The sequence below is a fragment of the Thunnus thynnus genome, chromosome 14 (assembly GCF_963924715.1).
Source record: "Thunnus thynnus chromosome 14, fThuThy2.1, whole genome shotgun sequence".
Classification (NCBI taxonomy): domain Eukaryota; kingdom Metazoa; phylum Chordata; class Actinopteri; order Scombriformes; family Scombridae; genus Thunnus; species Thunnus thynnus.
The window spans coordinates 31,153,236-31,163,794 of NC_089530.1; the positions used below are offsets into that span (position 1 = coordinate 31,153,236).

General features: G+C 40.5%; 2 long non-coding RNA genes across 2 annotated transcripts in view; one reads left to right on the forward strand and one right to left on the reverse strand.

Annotated features, from left to right (window-relative positions):
- Window positions 1–10,559, forward strand: part of LOC137197509 (uncharacterized) — a 37,554-nt gene that overhangs the window by 22,496 nt on the left and 4,499 nt on the right. The window lies entirely within an intron of this gene.
- On the reverse strand, window positions 1,480–8,555 carry LOC137197510 (uncharacterized). The gene is made up of 3 exons (XR_010931447.1): window positions 7,903–8,555; window positions 3,563–3,737; window positions 1,480–1,757 (listed from the first exon to the last, which is right to left on the reverse strand). It is a non-coding gene; the product is annotated as an uncharacterized lncRNA (long non-coding RNA).

Here is a 10,559-nt window from a genome sequence, read left to right on the forward strand (position 1 = left end):
CTTTCTTATCTATAAAGGGTAATGTCCTCATTGAAAGGGGAGCTAGCTCTTTTTCTATTATAAACCACTTAGCTTTTGTGTTATCATTAGTCCGTTTCATTATGATCTTTATTTGTGTGGCATGAAAATAGCTCTGTAAATCTGGAAGTGCTAATCCACCTTGTTTTTTAGATTCTTTTAATGTTTTAAGTTTGACCCCTTTCCTTTTGTTATTCCAGATAAAATAAGTTATCATTCCATTCCATCTTTTAAAACTTTGTGATGGAACAGAAACCAGTAGGGCCTGAAAGAGGAAGAGGAGCTGGGGAAGGATAGTCATTTTAATTCTATCTATTAAAAATAGAGTCAGGTATTGTTTTCCACCTGTTCAGATCTTGTTTAATTTCTTTCTCTAGATTCTGATAATTAACCTCATAAATGTTGCTTAAATCATTATAGATTATTATTCCTAGATATTTTATTGTACTTTGCTTCCACTTAAATCAGTGGTTTCCTTTAGAATCGTCTGTCAGTAGCTTACCTATATATATAAACTCACATTTACTTTCAATATTTTTATGTCCTGAATGATCACTATATTCTTTTATTATTTTCAGCAGTTCTGGAAATGAGTGTTCATGGGAGGTAAGGTATAAGATGACATCATCTGCATACAATGCTAATTTATGACATTCCTTCAGACAGCAGGTCTCATTATCTGGTCCCCTTTTGTATATGAAAGCGTCTGGACAGAGAACCAGTGACTCTCACCTGAGGGACTGGGTTTTTATACATAAATTTTAACCATGAAACAAATTTAGGGTGAAAACCAAAGTCTTTTACTGTTGTGAAAATGTATGGCCACAAGACTCTATCAAAAGCTTTTTCTGCATCAAGTGTCACCAAAAGTAGATCTTTCTTATTTTTTTTGTGAATAATCAATTAATATTTCAATTAATAATATTTAGAGTGTGTCTTATATTATCAGATAAAAATCTATTAGATATAAATCCAGACTGATCTCTATCTATTATATCTGGCAGAATATCTTTAAGCCTATTTGCTATAATAGATGTTAATATTTTTTGGTCTGTATTCCGTAATGGTTGAATATCTGCAAAAACCCAACATTTCCTGTTAAATTCTAACTTTAAAGAAAGATGTTGAAATTTGGTTAGTATGGATTTTGTTTGCATGACATCAAACTTTTAACAGAGCCACGTTTTGTTGTAAATGAAAAATCAACAAACTGAGAAACATGGATGTCATATCAAGGTTGGACAGATATCAAGATCCAATGTCAGACAGACCCCAAAGTATTAATTTTAAGACATGAACATAGAAAAACTTAATTTTAAAATCTCAGCTAAAGTGGAATTTTTGGTGGCTTTACTGGATAAATGATAAAGCCATGCAACAGGTTATCAAAATAACCTTTTATTCTGGAGCATGTCTGAAGAACCTGCTTACCTTGTTTGTATTTTTTTTTTAAAGAAGTGGATTCACAAACCCTGAATGATGAATTCACAGAATTTTCAAAATGAATGAAAACAAATTAAATTCACAAAACTAACAAAACTGTCAGGAACTCCAACCCCAGTTATGAAACCTGGTAACACATTTAAAAACTTTAAACTTCAGGCAAGTCTTTCATTTAAGTCCTTTAAGACAGTTTTTTCTGCCACCTCCGCCAACTCTGTCTGGGGCATACTTCAAGCAGAAGGCAACAGCCGCCACAATGTTTGCCTCCGTTTCCTCTGTAGTCCTCTTGACACTCTCTGCAAGAAATATTTGAAAGTGTTAATCTATAGGATAAAATAGGCTACTAGGCAGTAAAAACATTAAGATGCAGACATTGTTAGGTGCCATGTACATGTTAAACATTCTTGCATTTACAAGCTGTGACTCCTCAAAAGTTAAAGAGATTTCAACATTGAATGCTGTTCACAAACAGTTAGCAGCTGGCTACATTCTGGCAGAAAAATGTGAATGCCAGCAGCTCTCTGTTTTAAAGACATAAAAGAATGTAAAAGATATCCATCCAGCATGTTTACATTAGAAAACAACGAAAAACAGTGCACTGAAAATCAGACATTTCTTGCGGGTAGCGGCCAGGTAGTTCACTGTACTACGTTGTTATTGGTTTTCACTAAACCACCAAAATAGACACTATCAACACTGAGGAGAACAGTGAAGAGACAGGCAAGCTTGCTCCCCCCCCTTCATGTTGAAATTTGCCATGACCTCATTTATCATCAACCTGTGGATGCAAAAAGGAAAAGATTTAAATGTCCCAATAATTCACTTATGAACAGGGTGTCGCTTGTGCTGCTGCTTGGCTCCACTGCCAGGGACTGCTGCTCAGCTCTCCGAACAGGGCGCTTACTGTCTGATCTACACCAGATAACGTCTATCCAGAAGTTACTCATACAACCCTGTGTCTAAAAAACCCAAACTAACCCTTAAAGTCTAATTAATAAAAAAATGAAAAAAGGTGATAATAGTTTTATGACATAAGCTATGCACATTGTGATAAAGATCCCCAGCAAGATGCCTGTATTATCACAATGGAAATGTCAATGAAAGTACGCCATCATTTCCCAGAATAAGGCTGCCAGTTGGCCCAGTGGCAACTGCTGAATCACCTATACAATGTCAATTCTACTCAATTCCCATTTTATCGATTGACACTGAGATAAAAAAAGCACACTGTCCTGTTACATTGTCCTTCAAGTGGACTCCTCCCACCTTGAACAAGCCATTAATCTGAAATTAGACAAACAATATTTCTGTTTAACCAAAAAAACAAACAAAAAAAACAAAAAACAAGTGTTTTTTGCTGTGACTACAGGTTAGGGATGGACAGATTCACATCGGTGCACTGGCATGAATGTTCACGAGGCAATTGCCCCAATTAAAAAAAGGTGTGTTCTGGATACAATTTGGGATGACTCCCAATGAATCCTTTCTAACATCTGCATCGCTAAAATCCTATTTATTTATATATAACTATTTGTAGGGACCTTATTATTTAGACATTTGATATTAATATCGATTTCTCAAGCGTGCTAGCATGCTACACCTAAGTGGTGCGCTAGAACTCATGCTCTATTGGTTCATGCAGCATATACATGTAAACTGGAGACAGAGAACACTACACTACAAAGGACTTGTGAAAAGGCCTGTTTGTGAAGTGTTTTTTTAGAGGTAAAAAAGAAACAACATAAATAAGATGCTTACTGAGTTGCAGTACTAGAGAAACAAATAGGTAAAGTAAAAATGGAAACTTTTTAGTTGATTTATGATTTATGAAATAAAATCAAACTCTCTGTACCATATCGAACTGCATAGCATCATTCTATTGCATTGAATCAAACCATATCACTTTGTATTGCATTGTGTTGAATCAAATCATGTTGAATTGCACTACATCGCAATAGGGGTGAATCATATATAATACTTCCATATTGGTAGTTGCTTCATATGTATCTTTAATGTATGAATTGTTGGCAATGCATCAAGATGCGTATTGCATCGGCCTCAGTGATGGAGATGCACATCCCTACTACAGGTATGACCTTACCAGTTTCTGCTTTTCCTCCAGGGAGTCAAGGGATTTGTCAAGGAGGTTTAGTGCCTCAACTGTTGAGGCCTGTGCAGGAATCTTTGAGTCTTCGCACCTTTCAGCAGCCCCAGGATGTTTCTTCATGGCGCAGATGTCCTCACGTATTTTCCACAAGCATTTCCATGACTATTCTCTGAAATTGTAATGCATTGAAACAAATGATTATCATAATTTGAAATATGATCAAGGCATATCTTACCACTAACATGACAACCCCCCACCAAAATTAGTATTTGTGTACCTTTGCTTTAGAGTATGAAATATTGACTTTATCGCAAACCCTTTGGCCCAACCCACAGGCAACTAAAAATCATGTATTATAATTTCAGGATCATTGCTAATAATTATGATTAGGGCTGTAGCTCATAAATGTATCTATTAATCTATTATTTTTATTTAGATTTTTTTTCTTTTGAGATGTTATTGTTTTTTAATCCATATCAGGGGGTTTACAGTCTCAGACTATTGGACTTAACTTGCACAAAGCTCGGAAAAAGGCAAATCCCTTTAGTTTAACTCAATTCCTGGATGTCTATGGGATCATGTAGCTGCTATTTGATTCCATAGACAACCAATAACTGAGCTACTGTAAAGATTGCCAGTTTTTTGTTCTTTGACATAATTTCAACCTGCACGACATAAACGTAGCTGAATAAAAAGCACCTATTAATTTGTATGATCCTGGAACAGATATTTAGGTTATTCCACAGACCTTTCATTTTTGGATAACAAAAACAAAAGAAACTATCAGTTATAGTCTTAAATTTAAAAGTTTCTTTCAACACAATTTTATCATGTCTAGTGAAATTCGTATCAAATATAATACAATATAATATTAACAAAGCTAGTTTCAAATCAAACAATCACAGCTAGAGGGTGTCCCTACATTAGTGTCAAGCAGATCCTACGCTCACTGGTGTACACTAAAGGAGGCTGACTTCTGCTGCCTTGTCGTAAAAGCCTCTGCACACAGCTCCTCAATGATATGACGGGATTATTCATAACACCTTAGTAATGGCAGAGGTGTAGTCAAGTTGGTATACTAACAGCTGAAGACCAGGTCCAAAGGATAACCCTTTGCTAGCTAAAATATTAGCCTGTCACAGAAATTGGTGAGAAAAGGAACAACTGTGTGAATTTGGGGTTTGGCATGTGAATTTGGAATGTACCAAAATTGGAGAAGGGATTGAAATCTCTCATTTATATTCATGCAAACATGAATATTGCAAACATGAATATGCAAACATGTACAAATTATTGTACAAAAAGTAGTTTAGTAATATCACACCTTTTCATCCTAGCCCAGAAGTGAAACTGCTCATGTTTGTTCTTCATAATGGATGACCAGTGTTGGATAAGTTACTCCAAAAAAGTTATGAAGTTACTAATTACTTTATATAAATTGCAGTCACATTACTTTAGTAATTACTTGCTATAACAAGGAATCAGATTACAATTTACTTTACTTTTTAGTTACTTTCTAAAACCCAGATCAGCCCTTGCCATCAATCACAAGTGGGCGTTGTTGGCATTGCTATTTTACTATATTCTCTCTCTCTCTCTGTCTCTCTCTCTCTCTATATATATATAGAGAGAGAGATAGAGAGAGAGCTCAAACTCTCAGCAGCCATGACAGCAACAGAGGATTAACTGGCAACAACACCTCTGTCCAGAAGTAGCAGCCTGCTACTGTGCAGCATCGTGTCTGTGTAATAGCTGGTATAAACTGAGCATGCATTTGATCAGTGAGCTGTCCTTGATTTCATTTTTTAGGTGTTAAATTTGTCATAACTCATTTAAAGTCATATACTTCAGTAATGCAAGTAAAAAAAATTATCAGAAGAACAACTGCTCTGGCTACCCGCCTGAAGAGATACACAGGAGAAGCAGAAACCAGGAGAATAAATAGGATGTTCTCCACTGAACCATCCAAAGTGTGCTCTCAGTAGCAAGGTAATAACACAAGAACAGATCCACCCAGGGCTGAGACTGAACAATACTGGAAGAGCATATGGGAGAAGGAGGCATCACATAACACCAATGCTCAGTAGCTAGTGGATCTAAGAGCAGACCACGGCAATCTCCCAGAACAAGATCCAGTAACAATTACAATGGCAGACATCCAAGAACGAGTGTCAGGTATGAAGAGCTGGACAGCACCGGGCCCGGACATGATCCACACCTACTGGCTAAAGAAACTGACTGCACTCCATGAACGCCTGGCAGCACAAATGAACCAGCTGCTGGTAGATGGGACGTACCCAGAGTGGTTAACCCAAGGGCGGACAGTCCTGAACATGAAGGACCCCCAGAAGGGCATGATCCCATCCAACTACCGGCCAATAACCTGCCTCTGTGCAACATGGAAGCTCCTGTCAGGCATCATAGCGGCTAAGATGAATAGGCACATGGCCCAATACATGAGCAGGGCCCAGAAAGGAATTGGTAGTAATACCAGGGGTGCTAAGCACCAGCTACTGGTCGATAGAGCAGTCACCCAAGACTGCAAGACCAGGCAGACCAACCTGTGCACCGCCTGGATTGACTACAAGAAGGCCTATGACTCAATGCCACACACATGGATACTGGAATGCGTGGAAATGTACAACATCAACAGGACACTAAGAGCCTTCATCAAGAACTCAATGGGGCTGTGGAAACGACTCTGGAGGCCAACTCAAAGCCAATTGCACAAGTTACCATCAAGTGCGGCGGCATATACCAAGGTGATGCACTATCCCTGCTGCTGTTCTGCATAGGCCTGAACCCCCTCGGCCAGATCATCACAAAGAGTGGCTACAGGTACCGGTTCCGAAGCGGAACAACCATCAGTCACCTCCTCTACATGGATGACATCAAGCTGTATGCCAGGAATGAGCGAGACATCGACTCACTGATCCACCTCACCAGGATCTACAGCAACGACATCGGAATGTCATTCGGACTAGATAAGTGTGGTCAGATGGTATCAAAGAGAGGGAAGGTGATCAGGACCGAGGGGGTTGAGCTACCAGAAGGCAGCATTGCAGATGTTCAGGACAGCTACAAATACCTTGGGATCCCGCAGGCAAATGGGAACCTTGAGGAGGCCGCAAGGAAGTCAGCCACAGCCAAATACCTACACAGAGTAAGGCAGGTCCTGAAAAGTTGGCTGAATGGGAAGAACAAGATACGGGCCATCAACACGTACGCCCTGCCAGTCATCAGATACCCCGCTGGTATAATAAGCTGGCCAAAGGAGGAGATAGAGGCCACTGATATCAAGACAAGAAAGCTCCTCACAATGCATGGAGGGTTTCACCCCAAGTCCAGCACCCTGAGACTGTACACTAAGCGGAACGAGGGAGGCCGAGGACTGGTGAGCTTCAGAGCCACTGTCCAGGATGAAACAACCAACATCCAGGAATACATCAGGAAGATGGAACCCAAAGATGAACTGCTAAGTGAATATTTCAGGCAGCAGAAACCCGATGATGCAGAGGAGGAGGAGGAGGAACCATCATGGAGGGACAAGCCCCTACACGGCATGTACCACCGACAGATAGAAGAAGTGGCTGATATCAAGAAATCCTACCAGTGGCTGGAAAAGGCTGGACTGAAGGACAGCACAGAAGCACTGATCATGGCAGCACAAGAACAGGCACTCAGTACAAGATCAATGGAGGCAGGGATCTACCACACCAGACAGGACCCCAGGTGCAGGCTGTGCAAAGATGCTCCTGAGACAGTTCAGCACATAATAGCAGGGTGTAAGATGAAGGCAGGAACAGCGTACATTCCAGATCCAGACTGACAATTTGATGATGGCGAACCAACCGGACATCGTGTTGATCGACAAAAAACAGAAGAAGGCAGCGGTGATAGACGTAACAATCCCAAGTGACAGCAACATCAAGAAGAAGGAACACGAGATCGAAAAATACCAAGGGCTGAAAGAGGAGCTAGAAAGGATGTGGGGAGTAAAGGCAACAGTGGTGCCAGTGGTAATGGGAGCACTGGGGGCTGTGAGTGGCTCCAGCAGATTCCGGGTACAATATCTGAGGTCTCTGTCCAGAAGAGCGCAGTCCTAGGAACAGCTAAGATACTGCACAGAACCCTCAAATTCCCAGGCCTCTGGTAGAGGACCCGAGCTTGAGGAAGACACACCACCACCCCCCATGGGAGGGGGGTGAGAGGAAGAATTTTTTTATATATATATATATATATATATATTTTTTATATATATATATATATATATATATATATATATATATATATATATATATATATATATATATATATACACACTATATACTTACTTGCTTCTGACATTAGGTACGGGGAGCGTTTTCCATGTGTTGATGGAGTTTGTAGTCTGAAGCTGGCCACTTGCATAGATTGCTGACTAACAGGTGATCTTGATCTTCTGCTTTGTTTTGTTTGGTGAGACAGGCCTCCATGGGAAGGTGGTCTGGTTTGCTTTTCTTAGTTGGGCCCCTGAATTTGCAGGGGGTCTACAAAAATTAGAGTAAAGGCAAATGCTTAAGCTAAATTTAGTACTGATTTTTGGAGAAACCATTTCTCCAATACAAATTACCATTGCAGGTGGGTGTTTAATAGATCCTCCAAGTCTGACCCATCATCACCTTCCCTATGGCAAGAACAAGTGGCAGTATTCTTTTCCAAAATGAAGTAAATATAGATCTGCAAACAACAACAACTTGGAGCCACAACCCAAAGTGAAAAAATATTTTGAAGGATGCACAACACCACACATTGTTTGGGATTCATTATCAAGCTCTTTTCCAGTCCTTTTGTTTACTAACTGGTGGAACTACTTTGTTCCGGTATCACTAAGCAACAGCTTCACCTACTAGATGTGTAAACAAATACACAGCACTGTATAGTGACATAGAAAGAAAGTAGTCCCACCAGTTAGCAAACAGGGGGCTAGAATCGATCATTGAACCCCAAACCAACATGTGTTGTTGTGAATTTTTTGGCGCATCAAACAGCTGCAAATTGTGTTGTTTGCTTGTCCAGACCCACTTCATTCATTGTGGAGGAACACAATCCCAGTGAAGCACTCATTTTTGTCAAAGGGAAGGAGCTGACAGGTCAAACTTGGCAGATCTATTACACTTGTATGGAGTAGCATATAACACTGGGTATGAACCTAAACTATCACTTTAAGGCCTGTTGGGCCGTGGCTACAAGTTTGGCTATCAGCAATAATTAATGATTATCAAAGATAATTGTTAATTATTAAAATCAATAAAATTATTAATAAGAATTAATAATAACGGGGCACCACCCTGGACTCAGGGAAAAAGATAGCCAATTCAGTCTCAAAGTGTACTAATCTATGAATTTGGGACTTTGATTAATAATTAATTTAATAACTATAAACAAAATCACCATATCAATAGCTAGTAAAGGTTGAAGGATTTGGAGTTCTTTACAGAGCAGAGGTTGGCAAAACTCATTCTTGTGCAACATTAAAACAGACAACAGGTATATCCAAAAGCATTTATTTAACAAAAGGGTAAAAGCAACACACAATACTAATCTAGCTAAGTGTACCTATATACAAGTGTGAATGTGTGAGTGTGTGTGTGTGTGTGTGTGTGTGTGTGTGTGTGTGTGTGTGTGTGTGTGTGTGTAGGGAAGACAATAGCAAGATGGCTGCAGTCACCTGGTGACTGAGCACATGGCATGCCGACACTTTGGCTGATAAAGGGAACTACAGGGATAAAAGGCCAGACCATGTGGTGTCTTGAACCACATGTGCTGCCTGAACCAAAGTTTGCCAAACTAGGTTTTAACCTCTTAACTGTGTGGTTCTCTATCCAAGGCCAATTGGTGTATGCTAAAGGTGCCAGGTTAAAATGAGGTTAGTTGCATGCAAGGCCTAGTTACTGGATGTAACATGTGTTAAGCATGCTAACATTAACCTAGCGGTGTGGCTATGCAGTAACCTGACTATAGGCAACAAGGACATCACAACAACAGTTCAATGTATAACCTTAACCAAATCAATACACGTACAGTACATTGTTTGAATTAAACATTCTTGCTTAGCCGTACTATGCTTCACTGTGTTGCTAGGCTATGCCCAGTTGTTACCAGTCCATGAAGTAAGAGATGCTTTGTGGTGTCCTGCTTTGTAGCCGGTGAATCCGTGGGTGAGTCAGGCTGAGAAGGCTTTGGCTCTGAAGCTGAAGATGCAGGCGTTGCTGGGCAGACAGCACTCCAGTCGTGCAGAGGGCCCAGGTCACTCCTTGGTGTAGAGTTAGCAGCAAGCTAACTCAATTTCGCGGCTCCTGTACTTGTTAAACTGGCCAGCAGACTTGTGTGTTAGCTGCTGACACAAGGAAACTTAGTTTCTGAGTCTTAGGCAGGCTCTCGCGTCTTCTGCCGTAAAGAAGACTGTGTGTGTCTGCTGTGAGCAGGCCACACAAGAGAGCAGAGAGCTGCTCCAGCAGCTGCTGGAGGTGTTAAAGAGAGCAAGGAGCTGCTCCTGCTGCAGCTCGTGGAGAAAAGAGAGAGAGATAAGAGGGGAATCTCTAGTTTTGATAACCTGGATCCATGGGTGGAGCTTCACACTTTGGGTGCGGACCCCCAGGGCTCAGGTTTCTTGGAGTCTTGAAACGTGGTAAACTGTGGTCCACATGTAGTCCCAACAGGCCAAATATTTATAAATTTGAATTTAAGACTTCATAAGGACCCGAAGAACACATTTTTGGTTCAAGGGTAGTCTGTGGTGACGTGGAAGAGGAATGCCAACCCCGTGCTCTTGAAATCTGCTTCCTCCTAATGGGTGGAAATGGAGAGCCAGAGCTTGATCCCCTGGATGAAGTTGAAGATGACAGCGAGCTTGCATTTTCGGAGCATACTGGAGACTCTCTCTCTTGCAGATGTTCCAGCTTCCTCTGAGCATCAGGAAGTTCTAACTCTGTTAACAAAATGTCTTATT